Source organism: Diorhabda sublineata, chromosome 9 (assembly GCF_026230105.1).
Source record: "Diorhabda sublineata isolate icDioSubl1.1 chromosome 9, icDioSubl1.1, whole genome shotgun sequence".
Classification (NCBI taxonomy): domain Eukaryota; kingdom Metazoa; phylum Arthropoda; class Insecta; order Coleoptera; family Chrysomelidae; genus Diorhabda; species Diorhabda sublineata.
This window is the reverse complement of record NC_079482.1, coordinates 3,951,930-3,972,372: the sequence shown is the minus strand read 5'-3', so window position 1 is coordinate 3,972,372 and position 20,443 is coordinate 3,951,930. Positions and strand designations below refer to the sequence as shown.

At 34.7% G+C, this 20,443-nt stretch overlaps 1 protein-coding gene across 3 annotated transcripts in view; it reads right to left on the bottom strand.

The window, feature by feature from the left end:
* LOC130449129 (1-phosphatidylinositol 4,5-bisphosphate phosphodiesterase epsilon-1-like) overlaps positions 1-20,443 on the bottom strand; it is a 337,095-nt gene that overhangs the window by 236,416 nt on the left and 80,236 nt on the right. For 2 of the 3 annotated variants that reach the window (XM_056786816.1, XM_056786818.1), the window contains exon 3: positions 17,247-17,278. The exons of the other annotated variant lie outside the window; for it this stretch is intronic. The gene's annotated coding sequence lies outside the window, so the exon portion shown is untranslated. The remainder of the gene's footprint in view (positions 1-17,246; positions 17,279-20,443) is intronic. 3 annotated transcript variants of the gene reach the window in all.

Genomic DNA, 20,443 nt, shown 5'->3' with positions numbered 1-20,443 from the left:
AGTATCTCTGCCTATTTCAATCCTAATGATTCCTTTCCCAGCTACATTCTTTTCTAGTGCTTCCTCTATTATCCTGTAGCCATTCCATTCCAATGGGTTTCAGAGCTGATTGAACGAGTTTGAGTAATTCAATCTAATGACGGCAGGGAATTTGATGTAACCTGAACCTGAAGCTCTTAGACATCCTTAGACATCCTCGAAAAGATTTAGGTCCACCGTCCCTTTAGGCTTATTCTTCCAGTATGAAAACAACTGCAGTAGTTTTTAAGAGAAATCAAATGCGAAAATCATCAATGGTTAATGCTCTGCTAATAATGTTATTTTGAAAAGACAACAACAAAAAGTAATCATGGAAGTCTTTGTTACGAGAAAATGGATTGTGTTTCTGCATTTCCGTATTAAGTTGGAGCCGATGGAACAATTTGTGGAAGCATTCCATAGGTAGAGAAACTTACGAGGTGTTGAAATTGATGATTATTGAAGATCCAAAATCCACGAACTTTATTTAATCGAATATAAAGGAATATGGAATCAATTCCTATCAAATTTATGACTTATGGATCAGTATATAATTATAATTTGAATAACTGGTTTTGAAGGAGCATCGCCGATTGAATCCAGTTTTCGTTTCCATTTTATCTTTGTTGTTGGCAACAATTTTCAATTTTTATAATTAAAAAATAGCCAGTGGCTTATTAATGTGCGGAATTAGATGTAGATTATTTACCTATTAAATGAATAAATCAAAACAACGATGTTTTTTTCTATCAATTTGATTGGCATGTCTATTAAGTGACATGTTTTATACATAAATGGGTATATAGGTCATCCGCTGTATTGATGATTTTAGTCAGTTGCTATTCAAATGAATTTGAACTCGATATATTACAAATTTAACCGCTTTTATCATATAGAGTTATCTAAAAACAATGTTCAGATTTATACATTTGTGATGGTATTAAGTAATGAAAAACACTAGTTTTAATTTTCCGGTCTTAGCGTTAGTCTTACAAAAACAAGTTCTAGACCAAGACCAGCTTAAGGTCCGTGAAATCAATATCAAAAGCAAGCTGTGCAGAATTTGTGCAAAATCAAGTATGCAAGACCCCAACGGTTTTGTAGTCTTTTCATCAAGATCAAGACCAAGAACACCGCCATTTATCTCACTGTAAGACCAAGACCAAGACTTAACTGATCTTAATATAGGTATGCAACATTTTCATTCATATTTCTTTTACAGTTTTTTCTTGTTTTCCTGCATTTCTTCTCCACATTTTTCCATTATGGTTGTTTTTGACATTTCTTTGTCCAGATTCATCTTTTTTAATCGTTTTTCCACTTTTTTCTATAGTTTTTCTTCATCCTAGCTGTTTATTACATTCTCTTTTCAAAATCGATCAATCTCCATCCTCCTTCACGTTAAAAAATGATTAGTAATCTATAACACATCTACTGAATCCATTAGAAATTATTTTTATAGGAAAATTATCCACGAAAAAAATTCTTTAAATACAATTTGCAAACTAACCAGGTTGAACGATATAAAGCACGATAGTTTTTAAGCATAAGTTACAAACAGTTCCATAACTGAACAGAACTTATTTAATTTACACACTCTCTCTAACAATTATACCGTCTGACGCACGTTTCGATAATAAAATTGTCTTCAGATACCAAAAGAAAATCAATCACATATTCAAAATAGTTATTTTGATCATTTGCGCCTAATTTTTTTGGTATTTATAGTGCGTTCAATTTTCTGAATAAAACATAGTCCTTTTTGTACTCCAAAGTTTCTTCATTTCTTTCAAAAATTTATACAAATATAAAGGTTAATTTCATGCTATTTGTTCAAATCACAATGCATCTTGTCAAAAATACAGGAATTTAATAACATACGTAGATTTCTCCTCCTTGATCTCCCCTCGTAATCAACGTATTGATAACGAAAACCCAAAACACAAGTTTTGATATTCAAACGTTTGCTGAATAACAATAGCTTAATCAGTGATTCTCTTTCATCCGAGGAACATTTTAATTGCATTTTGTGGAATTGAAAGAATGATTTTGCTTGCTCAATTTGTTTTGATTATCCATTTATTTCGATCTGAATCGACTTCCGGTAACTGCCACGGGCGGACGTCAACGTGTTTCATTTTTCATTTTATGAAATAAAATCTTGTATACATTGTGTTCTTCACTTTATTTCACTCAGTAGCAATTTATCAATAGATATTTAACTTCCATTAAAGATAATCCCAAGCCATAGCTTTGGACATATCTAAGAATTTTGACAGGTTCTGGCATGCCAACGTTCTATGAGTTCATCATGCGGTATGACATCCTACCTTATCGATTGGTTTAGTAACTGTCTTAAAAATCAATTCACCCAGGTCGCCATCCATGGATAGACTTCAGAAGGGCTTAAGGTTAAAGTTTGTGGTCCCATCTAGTCATCTACCTGTACATCAACGATTTACTTCACAGAATTGCCAACAAGATCTATAACTTCATCGACGATATCCAGTGTAATATCGTCATCGTCGTTTGAAGCTTCCACCTCTGGGAGTTTCTGGCATGTCAACGATCTAGTAAGTCCATCATGCTGTATGTTATCTTCCCTCATCGACTGGTTCAGTAACTTTCTTAAGAATCAATTCATCCAGATCGCCATCGATGGATAGACTTTAGAAATGATTGAGGTTAAAGCTTGTGTTCCTATCTTATCACCTACCTGTACATCAACGATTTCCTCGATAGAATTGCCAACAAGATCTATAACTTCATCGACCATATCCAGTTTGATATCGTCATCGTCGTTTGAAGCTTCCACCTCTGGGAGTTTCTGGCATGTCAACGATCTAGTAAGTCCATCATGCGGTATGTTATCCTCCCTCATCGACTGGTTCAGTAACTTTCTTAATAATCCATTCATCCAGATCGCCATCGATGGATAGACTTTAGAAATGATTGAGGTTAAAGCTTGTGTTCCTATCTTATCACCTACCTGTACATCAACGATTTCCTCGATAGAATTGCCAACAAGATCTATAACTTCATCGACCATATCCAGTTTGATATCGTCATCGTCGTTTGTAGCTTCCACCTCTGGCAGTTTCTGGCATGTTAACGATCTAGTAAGTCCATCATGCTGTATGTTATCTTCCCTCATCGACTGGTTCAGTAACTTTCTTAAGAATCAATTCATCCAGATCGCCATCGATGGATAGACTTTAGAAATGATTGAGGTTAAAGCTTGTGTTCCTATCTTATCACCTACCTGTACATCAACGATTTCCTCGATAGAATTGCCAACAAGATCTATAACTTCATCGACCATATCCAGTTTGATATCGTCATCGTCGTTTGTAGCTTCCACCTCTGGCAGTTTCTGGCATGTTAACGATCTAGTAAGTCCATCATGCTGTATGTTATCTTCCCTCATCGACTGGTTCAGTAACTTTCTTAAGAATCAATTCATCCAGATCGCCATCGATGGATAGACTTTAGAAATGATTGAGGTTAAAGCTTGTGTTCCTATCTTATCACCTACATGTACATCAACGATTTCCTCGATAGAATTGCCAACAAGATCTATAACTTCATCGACCATATCCAGTTTGATATCGTCATCGTCGTTTGTAGCTTCCACCTCTGGCAGTTTCTGGCATGTTAACGATCTAGTAAGTCCATCATGCTGTATGTTATCTTCCCTCATCGACTGGTTCAGTAACTTTCTTAAGAATCAATTCATCCAGATCGCCATCGATGGATAGACTTTAGAAATGATTGAGGTTAAAGCTTGTGTTCCTATCTTATCACCTACCTGTACATCAACGATTTCCTCGATAGAATTGCCAACAAGATCTATAACTTCATCGGTCATATCCAGTTTGATATCGTCATCGTCGTTTGTAGCTTCCACCTCTGGCAGTTTCTGGCATGTTAACGATCTAGTAAGTCCATCATGCTGTATGTTATCTTCCCTCATCGACTGGTTCAGTAACTTTCTTAAGAATCAATTCATCCAGATCGCCATCGATGGATAGACTTTAGAAATGATTGAGGTTAAAGCTTGTGTTCCTATCTTATCACCTACATGTACATCAACGATTTCCTCGATAGAATTGCCAACAAGATCTATAACTTCATCGACCATATCCAGTTTGATATCGTCATCGTCGTTTGTAGCTTCCACCTCTGGCAGTTTCTGGCATGTTAACGATCTAGTAAGTCCATCATGCTGTATGTTATCTTCCCTCATCGACTGGTTCAGTAACTTTCTTAAGAATCAATTCATCCAGATCGCCATCGATGGATAGACTTTAGAAATGATTGAGGTTAAAGCTTGTGTTCCTATCTTATCACCTACCTGTACATCAACGATTTCCTCGATAGAATTGCCAACAAGATCTATAACTTCATCGACCATATCCAGTTTGATATCGTCATCGTCGTTTGTAGCTTCCACCTCTGGCAGTTTCTGGCATGTTAACGATCTAGTAAGTCCATCATGCTGTATGTTATCTTCCCTCATCGACTGGTTCAGTAACTTTCTTAAGAATCAATTCATCCAGATCGCCATCGATGGATAGACTTTAGAAATGATTGAGGTTAAAGCTTGTGTTCCTATCTTATCACCTACATGTACATCAACGATTTCCTCGATAGAATTGCCAACAAGATCTATAACTTCATCGACCATATCCAGTTTGATATCGTCATCGTCGTTTGTAGCTTCCACCTCTGGCAGTTTCTGGCATGTTAACGATCTAGTAAGTCCATCATGCTGTATGTTATCTTCCCTCATCGACTGGTTCAGTAACTTTCTTAGGAATCAATTCATCCAGATCGCCATCGATGGATAGACTTTAGAAATGATTGAGGTTAAAGCTTGTGTTCCTATCTTATCACCTACCTGTACATCAACGATTTCCTCGATAGAATTGCCAACAAGATCTATAACTTCATCGGTCATATCCAGTTTGATATCGTCATCGTCGTTTGTAGCTTCCACCTCTGGCAGTTTCTGGCATGTTAACGATCTAGTAAGTCCATCATGCTGTATGTTATCTTCCCTCATCGACTGGTTCAGTAACTTTCTTAAGAATCAATTCATCCAGATCGCCATCGATGGATAGACTTTAGAAATGATTGAGGTTAAAGCTTGTGTTCCTATCTTATCACCTACATGTACATCAACGATTTCCTCGATAGAATTGCCAACAAGATCTATAACTTCATCGACCATATCCAGTTTGATATCGTCATCGTCGTTTGTAGCTTCCACCTCTGGCAGTTTCTGGCATGTTAACGATCTAGTAAGTCCATCATGCTGTATGTTATCTTCCCTCATCGACTGGTTCAGTAACTTTCTTAAGAATCAATTCATCCAGATCGCCATCGATGGATAGACTTTAGAAATGATTGAGGTTAAAGCTTGTGTTCCTATCTTATCACCTACCTGTACATCAACGATTTCCTCGATAGAATTGCCAACAAGATCTATAACTTCATCGACCATATCCAGTTTGATATCGTCATCGTCGTTTGTAGCTTCCACCTCTGGCAGTTTCTGGCATGTCAACCTACCTTCTCGACTGGTTTAGTACCTGTTAAAAATCAATTTATCCAGGTTGTCATCGATGGATAGACTTTAGAAAGGTTTGAGGTTAAAGCTTGATCAAGATCTATAACTTCGTCGAAGATATCCAGTCTGATTTCATCGTCGTCGTTTAAAGCAGCCACCCCAATAAACACCAACAACCTATCTTATAAAAAATTATGGAATTATGGAAGTAATCGGATTTACTTTAAAGCTGCTATTTTTACAAACAAAGCTGGTGCTGTTGGCTCGGATTTAGTCCAATCTGACGGACAAGTTATGATGACGCAAGATAATTCCAATTTCATTATCGACGTTTAGATCAAATGGCTGTCACATTAGTTGATTTGTAGTATCCAAGATGAATATATACAGTAGTCATTAATACATTAGGGATTTAATTTGATTTAGTTACAACTTCTGTTCTATTATTTGTGTTATAATAAATACATGATATATTTCAATTTATGCACAATAGCAAATTAGTTTCCTTACAACTTATCAAATAAAAACAAAAAAAAAACTGCACTCCTACCCACACTTCCGAAATCTACAGAAGATTTCAAAATGTTTACTGATGAAGCTGGTTTCACACAAGACGGTTTTATTAATTCCTTTAAATTACATTTAGGTGCAGATGATACTCAGAAATGATAGGTCAAATGAGAAATTCTTTTTTTCGCTTCTTCTTTTCACTCCCGAATGTTTTTCCTCAAGTCTTGGAACGCCTTGCATATTCCATAATTGAGTTAACTTCACTATGAGTTCAGATTGAGATTGATGCTTACATTGTCTGTTATTAATAATGTAAAAAAGCATATTCGTACTTCATCCTTTTGTTTATTTAAAATAACTCCAAGTATTTTCATCCACTTTACAGATCGATTCTTTCAAACACACATTTTTTTGTGCAATAGTAAAACCAACGGACCTCAAATCATTTATTCAGCTATAAAGCAACTCGTAAATTTTCCGAAAAGACAGCAGGAAGCTGGCAAATTTATCGTTGTATAATAAAAATGATAATGCTTACGAAGTGTCTTGAAACGTAGATTCTAAGTGCAAATTATGACTAGATATAATAAAAACAAAGTGCTTTTGGAAGCATTAACTATTCTACCTTCATTATGATATAAGTTGTAAATTCTTCTGAAGATGAATTGGAGAACTGTTATAACTTCAGATTAAAAATTATGTTAGAAACATTTAAAAAAGTAATTTGTATAATTTAGATATTTGGTGACTACAAATTATAGTTGAACTATTTATAGGTTTTTAATAGTGTACAAAATATTTGAATATTCAAAAAAACGAAAATTGTGGATAAATATAAAAGTTAAAACGTTGTTTCCATTATATTCTTCATTTGCTTTGTTTTTTGTTTATAAGTTAGTCAGTAATTTGGTGATGAAATTTTGATTTGAATTTAGAGGCGTAGGAAGTATAAAATTACCTTAAATTCCCAAGTATTTCCATGATATTCTAATTATGGTCGAAAATGAAACTTGAAAAGGGGTATAATGAGCCAACGATGTTTTTATCGCCATCGTTTACGGAAAAGCCAAATAATTAGGGCAAAAACAACGGTTTCTCAGTTTCTCGGTTTCTCAACAGATAAGGTATCTGCACTACACTACCCGGTGAATATTTTGGCACCAACACCACATGGAAAGTACGCTGGTCGAACGTCGGCAACCTTTTCAGCAGAAGGTGGAATAATGCCGACTTAAAGGCCTTGATGGATAGGAAAATATAACAGTTGCGAAGAATACTTAGAGAACAGCTGTTCCTAGAAAATTGGGTTTCAAGGATATTGTTGAACGTACCAACTAGAGCTCGCATATTCTAAAAAAAGGTGAGACTTAAAATGAATCATGAGTCAATCTTTCCTGCAGGAAATTCAGCTTTAAACAAATAAAATATGAACCTAGATTCACATTAAGTTGAACTGTTTTTTATTCCTTAATATATAATTTGTGCCCATACGGTAGATGGAATATGAAGTATTAACACACAATGATCTATATCATGACAGAAAATTAATTATAACCTCACGGAAACTCGTACTAAAGTTGAGAAGTGTACAAGTAGAAATATTTCAATATTTGGCGAATTCGCTTAGCACAGCCGCCAAAACGTAGCAATTTAAAAATTGTAAGAACGCTTTTATTTTTGGAATAATATTTCCAAAGAAAGACAAATACACATTCAAAATATATAAAAGTTGTTTTATAAATAATGTTGGTTTCAATGTTTCCTTTTTTTATTAAATAATCATTGTATTGTATGGTTTTAAGCCAAAGTTTTAGTTTAGTTTGTTTTAGTTTAGTTTTGGGTTAAGACCTTAAGTAAAATTGGGCAGTTTTGATTTTCTAGATTCGGGGAGGCTTTGGGATACTGAATAAGTCTAGCAGCTCTCAAATTTTGAATTTAAATTCTCTACAATAATAGTATTCCTGTTATTTGTTCCTAGGCTCAAAATTTTCACATTAAAATGGGTTTACACACTCAAAAATATCTTGAATCGCGATTAACTCGAAAAATACACGGAATTCGAGAAAAAAGTGCTGGAGAAAAAGATGTACACCACAAAATTTTCTACAGATTGGTCTGTAAGTATTTTTTCCCAACCTCAAAATTTTCGCCGTAAAATGTGTTCATGTACTCAAAAACATTTTGAATTTTGGATAACTTGAAAACTGTGAGGATTTCGACAAAAACTGCCGGAACAAAAAATATGGAACACAATATTCTGTACAAAATGTACATTTTGTATCTCAAAATTTCCATTATAAAATGGGTTTGAACGCTCAAAAATATTTTGAATCTCGAAAAACTACGTAGACCTCAAAAAAGTACCGGAGTCAAAACTGTATAGCACAAAATGAGTAGCAACATTTTTCTGAAAGAGAAACTATTAAAAAGTCTTTGAATATTGAAATAATAATCAACCGAGAACGATGATAGTGTTAATGGTCGCGTTTTTTAAAAGTTAGTTCATTTGAAACCAAGAAGTAGTTCAAGTATGTTATTTAATGGAAAATATTGATAATAACACCAATGACAAATCTCTCGTTGGATTTGCTTGTTTATATGGCGAACGATGAAATATATCCATGTAATTATGTGACCAATATACCTCTTCATCTCGCAAGATTTTCGCAAATTTCCCAAGTCGAAAATTATGCTAGCTTACCCGAATAGAAAATAGAGATCTCAACCATCATGATGCATTTTAATTTTTCGAAAACTAAGTAGTTTTCCAAGATTTAAAGCAGTTTCCATGTACGCCTGGAACGAGCTTTCCGCTTTGAGGGAGATTTCCTCTGAAATAGTGATTCCAACGAAAAAATAACTACAGACTTTTTTGTAGAAAATTTTGTGCTGTACATTTTTTGTTTGACAGTTTTCTCCGAATTTCTCTTAGTTTTCGAGTTATTCGCGTTTTAAAATTTCGAAAATGTATGCCCGTTATTTTGTTAAGAATTTCTAGGTTATTCAGTAACCAAAAACCTCTTAGAATCTAGAAAATGAAAAGCGCCCAATTTAATTTCAGATTTATCACAATTTTACCTGTACTATAACATGATTGCGGCCTTGAAAGTTTTATTTAAAATTGATTTTGTGAAAATGAGAAGACCACACACTAACAAGCCAACGCATAGAATTCTTGTAAAACTAAAATCTTGAAATGGCGTCTAAATTTTACTACGAGTGCTATTCAAAAAGTAAGTAATCACATGTCACAATAGAAGAAACTTGTAATGGCTGGAGCTGACATCTCACTTCTCATTAACAATTCAATCTTCAAAATCTCCTAATTGAAAAACAAAACATTTTAAAAATCTAATCAGGAAATGAAAAATGTTTGTACCGAGATCATTCTGAGATATTTTTGGAAATAAATGGTTTTCGAAGACAGTTCCGCAACAAATATAAATGATCTTGCGCTAAGAATACGATTAATGAATTTGCTAAAAAGTCACAGTAAATTACCATGAAACGGGATTAAAGCTATATAATGAATTTACCAAGCAATTTAATATTATCGTTGGAAATACGCAAAACCTCTCCAACAAATAGTCAAAAAATTCACATCGTCTAATTGCTACGTGTCGATATCAAAAAGTACTATATGAAAACGTTCGCTTCTCTGAAAAAAACTCATTTAAAACCTTTGTACCTTCAACTCGGAAGCATTCAGATTGCATTGATTCATTGTATTCGAAATGGAATCGTCGGAGTGAAACCACAGGGGTCATCAATCAGTTCAACTACTAATTGGTTCTAATCGATGAAGGGTTATTTGTAGAAAAAAATGAACAAAAGCTGTAAAAATATGAATATTATAATTTGAAAATTACCTATTTGAAGTATGACGACTGAATACAATAAGAAAAAACTAAAAATTAATAGATACAAGGTTTTTTTCATTTTCTGTCAATATAAAATGATATAGAGTATTTGTAAATTCGATTAAACAAAAATTAGAATCGAATTTTTTGATTAAGGATTATTAAAGTAGAAGATTCATTTAATAGAGAAAAAAGTGAACTTATATGATGAACAGATTTCCCCAAATAATACCAAGAATATATAAAAATAACCGAATGATGACAATATTATTTACACAATCGAGGAAATTAAGAAAATGCCAGTCAACTGAACATCTGGAGTATTATGTCCAATATCCAAGGAAGGTGACAAATCAATCTTCAATAATTACGAAGGCGTCATATTGATAAACTTTTTCTACGAGGGTAGTTCAAATACAAACCGTGATTTTGCTATAAAAAATCTTATTATCAAGTTACAGAGTTGAAATTTTCTCCAGTTCCTCTCTTCATCACACTGTACACACTTTTGCTATCTCTCAATTAGTTCACGAAAGTTTTCCAAGGTTTAAAGCAGTTTTCATGTACACTTGGAACAGGCTTTCCGCTTTGAGGGAGATTTACTTAGAAATACTGGCTCCGCCGAAAAAATAAGTGGAGACTTTTTTTGTAGAAAATTTTGTGCTCTATACTAAGACAGTTTTCTCCAAATTCCTCTTAGTTTTCGAGTTATTCGAGTTTCAAGTCCCAAAATGTCGAAAATCTATGCCCGCGATTTTGTTAAGAATTGCTAGGCTTATTCAGTAACCAAAAACCTCTAAGAATATAGAAAATCAAAAGGGCCCAATTTAATTTCGGGTTTAAAACAATTTTTCCTGTACTATAACATGATTTCGTCCTTAAAAGTTTTATTTGGAACTTTGTAAAGCAGAAAAGACCCTACACAAACAAGCCAATGCATAGAGTTCTTATGAAACTAAAACCTTGAAATTGAAAGATTCTGGCTCCGCTTTGTTTTCGAATCGCAATCCATCAAATGCCAGTACACAGGTTTTGGTGCAAAAAATTTTCTCCTCCCTCTTCATACCGCTGCAGGAAATGCACGCCGCGCGCGAATTTAGGCTCAAAATTCAAAAGTTTCGGCACCCTGATGCCCAATTCTTCGTCGGTCTTCCAGAATTTCCGAGAATTTTATCTTATAATGATGATGCGATGCACTGGTACATTCTTCTCGCTCATGACTAAAAATACACTAAAAAGCGAGATTAAGCGGTCCTGGCTGTACTATACGCTTCGGAATTAGACCACTCTCAGATCCAATGCAGCCATCTTCACGACACTGAATTTTTCGCTCGTTTATTCAAAAATTCCACTTCATATTTGAACCTCCCTCGTACATCGACCTTCTCTAACTGTTCGCTTGACCAACTGGTAAAAAACAGTCAGCTGTAGAAGACCTGGAAGTATCTAGAGAGCTGAGAAATTCGATCATGATGTCTATTGCCGAAAAAACAACGTGGATTCAGCAAACAGAGATCAACAACAACAGGAGAGGCGAAATGGTGTTTGTTGGTAACGCCGGATATCAGAAATCTATTCAATACTTCAAGGTGGAACCAAACCTCATTTTTATTGATGAAAGAACGGGGGAAAGTTCATTATTCAGTAAAGTGCATCATGAATTACCTCAAAAACAGAAAAATCGGATCGGGGATAATCCAACATGTGTGTCCGATGAAAGTACCGCAGGTATCTCTTTCGCAGCCTGTCCAATGGAACATAATGTACGATGGAGAACTTAGAATCAATCACGGACCAAAAATTATGGCAACTGCATACGCAGACGATCTTCTATTCCTAATAGAGGCCCTGAGGATAGCAAACTAGCAAAATAAGATACAATAAACAGAAATTTATTCTTCTAACAATGATAAAGTAACTTGTTAGTTATAATAGTCAAGATAATACTTCAGAAACTAGATAATTAGCTTTTTTGAAACAGAAATTCCAGTCCTGATTCATTTATAGACATGTGTGTTTCAGCTTTCATAGATTTAATTAAATCAAAGCAAGAAATACCACTATTTGAGTTGAATTTTTGTAACAAAATTATCCTTTTTCACAAAGGACGAAGGTAGTGAGATCTAGGTCAGTGGTGAGCTGTCGCGAAGCCCTGTCATGGATTCATGACTAAAAGGTTCGACTCTGCTGGATACCTGAACACAGAAATGTAGAAAGGAATCAAATGACAGACAAATTAACCAAATTGGGAAAGACCAGGAGCGGGGACGACCACTCCTAGGAGCTGTAAGACCTTGAAGTTGGTGAAATGGCTCAGTAACTTTCTCTCTTCTTGTGCCGTCTTGACGGACTAGTGGAGAGGAGTGAAGCTAAGAAACAGCTCAAAAATCCAAAGGATCAAGTGTTGTACGCTGATGCAATGACAATTTGCTGGCCTCCCGGCGTACGACACTCCCAAGGATTGAGGAGAGTGGTTTAGTTGGTGATAGTCCCACACAAACTCACAGCATTTGCACCCACCCGTTGTGAGGAAGGCATTAGCTTCTACCCCACCCCTGGGCATAAAAAAAGGAGCGGGGACGAAGTGGTGGGCTTGCCACTACCACCGATCAAATTGCTGAGAGTAATAGATATGACTGTGTCATCTCACGCTCCTTGTGGCCGGTTCTACAGAAGAGGAAGACAACAGAATTGCTAGGCTATGGGAAAACCTCGATCCTAAGGGTCCTAGCAGTGATTACCGGTCACTGCACAGTAGGCTCTAGACTCGGGAAAATGGGTATCAGAAGCGACGATCTTTGTGCAGAATGCAGTGAAGAGGAAGAGACAATAGAACACCTAATGTGTCACTGGACAGCATTGGCGTCGAAGCGACTATAATGTGTAAGGAGGGAAACATTGGAATGTCAGGAAGAAGCGGCGAAGCTGGGTGTTAAGGAGTTGAATCACTTCATTGCAAACTGGAAAAGCTTGGGAAGGGAGCAAGGACCTGGCAGCGGAAGAGATAGAGAAGGGGAGTGAAATGGTGCTGACTGAAAAGTCAGCAAGAGCGGATCTAGGCTGAAAAGTGGAGATCACCCTGTTAACCTTACCTAACCTATGATCCTTTACAAAGTAAATTTGAAATGATGGTGGGATTATTTGGTACGAGCGTTGCAGAAGTGAATTCCTCTTTTTAATTTGAGTAGTTTATCATTTATGTTTATCATTTTCTAAGAAACATCGAAAGTAAAATAATGCGAAAGGTTGTTGCCCTCGTACCTTTTTGATGGAATCAGTCGTAGGTAATTCAGTTTTTATGTTTATGTGAAAAGAAACTGAAAAAACCTCTCTGTGTTTTCTCATTGTTCCTCCTATTCGTAATTTACGAAGGGATGATTATACGTTGGAAGTCACGAACAAGGGAAATTTTTCTAGAGAAGTTCCAAGAAGCGTTCTCGTACAAACTGGTCTTTCTCGATTTTATTACCGAAGAGAGAAACGCGTTCTAACATAAATATTTAACATCTGGTCAATGTTTTGTTATTTATAGTACATCGTTTGATAAAATAATTGTGCGAGAAAGATTCGATAACCTGATAGATAACACAGGTCAACAGACTTTTTGGTACTTGGTTTCAAAATCAGAAATAATCATCTAATTGTGCCTGTCGGATCGTTTTATTTAGATTTGTTATGTATATAACCAGTAGAAACTGAACAAACATCAAAAAGTTTCGCGTTTTGATACTTTATCTATACATATTTAAAATGATATCAAGATAGTGCTTGATCTTTTTCGATGAAATTGAATCCTTCACGTATCCTTTTTTATATTTCTGTAATTCAAAATATGAGATTGAACGGCGTAGCTTAAACAAATGTAAAGAAATTCATCAGGTGTACTTTATTCTAATTTTTTAAGAAGATGTACCTATTTAAACCATGAGAGATACATCAATTATGATTCTAAAACATTCAAAATCAGTAACTACTTCAAGAAAATGATATATAACGTTAAAACATATGATTTTGAATGATAAGTTTCATCAATTGTTTTACATAAGATTATTGGAAGTGTACTAATAAATTAATGAAGGCACCAAACCGTTAAAGTCCATAAAATATTATGTATAAATGAAATTGTCAACATTTACCGACACCTTGTTAGTTACGTGTATTTTTTCCGATCGATTCGTCCACGTAACACGGCTGTCATAACACATATAGCATCATCCATATCCTATTATCCTTTCTATTGTGAGCAGATCCTCATTTATTCCGTTTGAAGGACCATCCAGTTATATTTATGCCACGTGGAATATACTTCTGACACGACTACCAAATTAAATAAAAAAAAACGCACGAAAAAAGCGAGAGTTTGAGCTAATTGGGGCTACTTGAATATATAACGAATTTCAAATGAGCTCGAATTAAGAAAAAAATAAGTTGCAATGCTTATTCTTCAAAAATTCTATATATTTATGTTTCTTACTTTGGTATAAATGAATTCTTATTTTATTTCAACTTATTTCTGCTATAGAATAACTCAGTTTTACCCCGTGTACCTTTTTATTCCATTCTCTTCTGTCTCTCATTATTTCTTTCCAATTTGCGGCAGTCGAGACTTTCAAGTCTTTTTATCTAAATTCCTGTATTCTTATTGGTATATTTTTCATTAATATTGCTACTAAGTCGTCCATAACATGAACCCTGAAGCCGATTCTGTTCAGTTATAATGGAAAAGTCTAAAATTATTCAAAAACTTCTTTTCGGTATAAATATGTATCAAAATGCATTACAGTTTTGTAGTAAAAGAAAAACAAAAACTTCACTCAGTGTTCACACATTGAGATTAGAGCTTCGCGATATTGCCAGAATGATGTGCCACGTGATTTTTAAGCAATAGACTATTTTCGACATTCTATTGATGACTTAGCAGAAGCTTATCCCAACATATTATCAATTCTTTGATCTAGTACATTCCTAATAGAGTTAGTGGTCTCATTCTCTTTAGATATTGAATTTTTGTGGCAAAATTACAAAAATCGAATATAAACAGTTTCAGAAAATACCGTATTTATTATACATTTTCAATTTCCAATAAAATTGAATATGTTTTTAATAAATTTCAGTCTATGGTCTATTATTTCGTCTAGAATGAGCAATTAAAAACCAAAATTATTCATATTTCACATATTTAATGTCTTTACACGTCTACGAGTTTATTTTTAACAATATTTGAAAGATTGCCATAAAAATTAACGTCATTTAATGAATGATCACAGTCGTCTATGAAGTTTATTTTTGTCATATTTCCTTGAAATACAAACGATAATAGTAAATTTTGAAGGTTACATACTTTTTTTTGTATATTAAATTTTTACCTGTTTCACGAATTTTGGGAATGTCCCTAATTTTGTTAAACGGTTCATACCTATGTGTCGAACGAAACTAATTACCATATAATTTTATGCGACACGAAATTTTAGTTAATTCATTCGATTGTTCCCAACAGCATCAAAAGTCATTATTGCCATCAAATAGTAAATCATTTTATCACGAAGTGATTTTTCATTCAAATATGTATAAATTTTGAGAAAAAAATTAATTTATTGGAATACATTTCGTAAAATTGTCTATTTTATAAAGTACAGGTGACATTTGTTGAAGTAAGTAGTGATACAACTGTCTAAAACTAAAAATTAATAATTCGTTAAGCCGTGTCTCCATCTGCGGTTGCCGACCGGCAACGATTACTACCTAGTAGCGGCACCTGATTTGCTATAATCAGTTGAATTATCAAAATGAAGAAATTAAGAAAGAAATTCAGCGGAAATTCATCGAAAAATGAATCGAGTACATGAAGATACCTTTAAGAGTCATGACGATGGTGTAGAAAATTTAAAGATCGTAGAACTGAAGTTCATTAATAAGAGAGTTAAGAGCTGGTAGAAGGGAACATTGCAGCGGAAATTAGTCGAAGAATGAATCGAGACATCCTATTATGTCCCTTACGAGGTAATTCACCTTGACATCCCCTGGAATCCGTTAAAGAAGCGAATGTTGAAATACCTGCTGCAATCCGATTTGAACGACGAACTAAAACGAACTAAAAACTTTAAAAAAAGAAGTAATTGTCCACAAGTCATCCATGCATTCATATCAAAACTTATTGCCTAGAAAGCTGATTGCAGTTACTCTGAGAGTTTGAAAAACCAACCCTTAAACGGAGAGATGGTACCTAAGACCCAGTTTCTTAGCCCCCACTTTCGAATTTCTAACGGAATCTGGATAGATAATGGAAATTTAAATCACCTTTCCGTCAGTGTGGTTTTTTTGCATTAAAAATAATGGCTGGAGTGTAATTGAAACATTGAAGAAACTGTGATGTAATTGTTTGACGAAGCAGAAGATGACGTTAATCATATAGAAGAAATCCTAGAAGGTGTGGAAACCGAAAAATTTGTGAAAAAAAATATGGAATGTCAGGAGGAAAACAGTATTAGCACAATTAAAAATCTGTTTAATACTTGTATGGCAGACAAAAACCGAAAGAAAGTTCGTCTTTCTTATCTTCCTAGAAACCATAATATGGTATTAAAAGCCCCACCTTTTCGTTTGAGGGTTAAGGAAGTGTTTCCTTGTTATTTGGTTCATAAATAGTTTCAATAATCTTTTCCGATTTACTATATTTAATTACAGTAGTGGGTAATTTTCAACCTCCGATCGCTCCGTGCAAACGTTACGCAGGAACAAGAAAGCGGACATGCGCTGTAGGCGACTGCGAAGCTATCGCACTACACTTTCCGCTATTATGACATTCGGGCGTCAGTCGGCGTTGTGTTACAGCCACGTAAACATGTCTGCCATTATTGATGCTCCCGCCAAATGTTAATTGCGAAGCGTGATTCGTTTTCTACAGGCCGAAGGCAATAGTGCTGCAGAAATCCATCGAAGAATGTGTCGGGAAAATTTTATAAATGATTGGTGCTAAAAGTTTAAAGATGGCCGTAGTGATGTGCATGATGAAGGGGGCAAAAAACACAAATCTGTCGTTTCGGATGACCTGGTTCGACGAGTTAAGAGAATGGTTAAAGAAAATCGCAGATTTACCATTACTACTTTGTCTACGGAATTTCCAGAAGTTTTGAGATCCGTTTTGTACTCTGAAGGGGGTATTGAAAAGCTTGTCCACAGCTATGACAATTTTGGTAATAAAATTGTTTTATATGAGCTTGTATTTTATTTATAATCTGTCGGAGGTTGAAAAAAACGGCACTTGTAAATACTATGATCAATCCTACCTTTAATTCTTATAAATTCGACCGTTTTTTGCCTGAAACAAAAAGAAAATGACGATTCAGTCGATTCACTGATACTTTTTCAAATTACAAACAAATGTGGAAACAAAATTAATAACAATTTCAATTTAGAAGTTGATATAAAGTATTACAAGAGTTTTTTCTATGTCTAAATATCTTCACAAAGTTGAAAAAGCTTTTTTTAAATTCCTTTATGTTATAAATTCTCGTACAGCTCCGTTGAAGTAAGCTCATTTCGAATACTTAATCCTCACGTTCAGATGTGAATATCTCTTTTAAGCGATGCTTTCAAAGTTTCTTAATTTATTTAAAAGTAATTCCTCTGGAATAGCGAAGAGACACAAGTTTAATGTACATCCTTTGAAGTTGCGGACTAGCTTTGACAAACGTAAAAGGGTTCTACAAGTTTGGTGAGTAGATATATTTTATCGGGTGTCGAGTATGTGTTTTTTCCAATAGCAATTTCATTAGAAACTGATATTGTGTTCACTTGATCTTACTAATTTTGAAAAAAAATAATCATAGAAACACTTGGTGTGAATACACCATAGTAAAACGCATGATGAAACCCAATGTTTAAGTTTCGTTCGGACGAACCAGCATTTATCTAAAGTATATAATACAAAACCTTGTAAAGGGTTTTCCAATAAGAGGTGTTATTTTGAATAGCCCGCTATTTCGGTAAATGTCACTTTTGAAGCTGTCATTTTTTGACATTTGACAAGTAGAAACTACGCCATTAATGAAAATGGAACGATACACGCTTCAACAACGCATTGAAATTATTAAAATTCGCTATAAAAATGGTGAAAGTTTGGCAGAGACGGTTCGTAAAACTAAAACATTTTTGGGTCGACGTTAAGCACCTTCTCGGACCACAATACAGAAATTGGTGGAAAAATTTGAGCTGTTGGGACAAGTTAGTGATGTGAAAAATAAAACCCGTGCACGTCGCTCAAGAACAACTGAGAATATTGCTATTGTAGCCCAAAGTGTTGAAGAAAACCCAGGTTTGTCCATTCCTCGTCGTTCTTTGGAATTAGCCATTCCACAAACGTCATTACACCGTATTTTGCATAAAGACTTGGGTCTTAAGGCCTATAAAGTTCAGTTAACACAAGAACTCAAGCCGGCCGATCATCAACAAAGTCGTGTCTTTGCTAATTGGGTCCTTGAAATGCATGAAAATCATCTTAACTGATGAGGCCCATTTCCACCTTGGTGGTTACGTCAACAAACAAAATTGTCGAATCTGGGGCTCGGAAAACCCAAGAGTTATTGTTGAAAATCCTCTCCTTATGGTCTGGCGGTGTCATTGGACCTTACTTTTTCGAAAATGAGGCTGGAGCAACAGTTACGGTGAATGGATTGCGCTATCGAGAGATGATTAATGATTTTTTATGGCCGGAATTGGATGGTATTGATTTGGACAACGTTTACTTTCAACAAGACGGCGCTAAGTGCCACACAAGCAACGAAATCATCGATCTTTTACGGGAAAAATTTCCGTGTTACCTCTCGAAGAGGTGATCACAATTGGCCACCGAGATCTTGTGATTTAACACCTTGCGACTTTTTCCTTTGGGGCCACGTGAAAGATAAGGTCTACGCCAACAGTCCAGCATCGATTCAAGATCTCAAAGATGGAATTCGTGAGGCTATCGTGGACATAAGGCAGCCGCTTTGCAATTTGGTTACGGAAAATTTCATGAAAAGGATATGGTCCTGTAAGCGCAGTCGTGGCGGTCCTTTGGCTGATGTTGTGTTCCATTATTAACGGCATACCTTCCTCTTTATAATGAAATAAACATCCGATCATTTATCTCAAAAAATGGCGTTTTTCTTTGAATATCAAAATAACACCTCTTATTGGAAAACCCCTTATTAATCATTGTATTGTTTACAATTTATAGATTTTGTATTGCTTGACAACATCTGTTTCAACAAACATCAAGTTTATAGAAATCGATTAAGCACAACCGGAAGTTTCCTGTCATTGCCGTTCATAGTTGCACACCCGGTACTACAAAACGACAACTTATAAAATGGTTAACCGATACTCTTTCTCTCTTCTCCAATAGTACAATTCCATTCTATTTAATATTAATTCTATGCACTAAGTATAGGGTTCTTCACGAAGAGCTGAATCGATATGTATATGGGAAAGTACTGCGACTAGTGTTCTGAAAATTTGCTTGCATAAGTTTTCGGAAATGCTCTTTCAGCTAAAATAATTTCTGAAACTTCCAGTTATACCAGAAGTGGACCCAAACTTCGTTATTTTAAACGGAATGTTATGGTTTTTATTAAATTTTTGGAATCTACGCGAAATTTCAATATAACTTTATATAAAGCATCGTATGCCTAAAGTCCACCATTTTTTAATAATTTCACATTTTCGAAATTTTTGGACACATGCAGCCCTTCACTAAAAAAATTATATCTCTAAGTTTAAGTAAGTCACGTCTAATATTTTTGAGATTTTTACAAATAACACTTACAGCTTTCAAAATCTGTTGAAACTTTTACGAAAACTTATATAGGGTGTTCAGAAAATGATGTCGAATTTCGCTATTTAAAAACTTCGTAAATTTTTTTAAATGGCAACCCCCATTTTCATCTTTACCATTCTACGTTTTAAATTAAGGTGACTTTGTTATATAACACTTACAGCTTTCAAAATCTGTTGAAACTTTTACGAAAACTTATATAGGGTGTTCAGAAAATGGTGCCGAATTTCGCTATTTAAAAACTTCGTAAATTTTTTTAAATGGCAACCCCCATTTTCATCTTTACCATTCTACGTTTTAAATTAAGGTGACTTTGTTATATAACACTTACAGCTTTCAAAATCTGTTGAAACTTTTACGAAAACTTATATAGGGTGTTCAGAAAATGGTGCCGAATTTCGCTATTTAAAAACTTCGTAAATTTTTTTAAATGGCAACCCCCATTTTCATCTTTACCATTCTACGTTTTAAATTAAGGTGACTTTGTTATATAACACTTACAGCTTTCAAAATCTGTTGAAACTTTTACGAAAACTTATATAGGGTGTTCAGAAAATGGTGCCGAATTTCGCTATTTAAAAACTTCGTAAATTTTTTTAAATGGCAACCCCCATTTTCATCTTTACCATTCTACGTTTTAAATTAAGGTGACTTTGTTATATAACACTT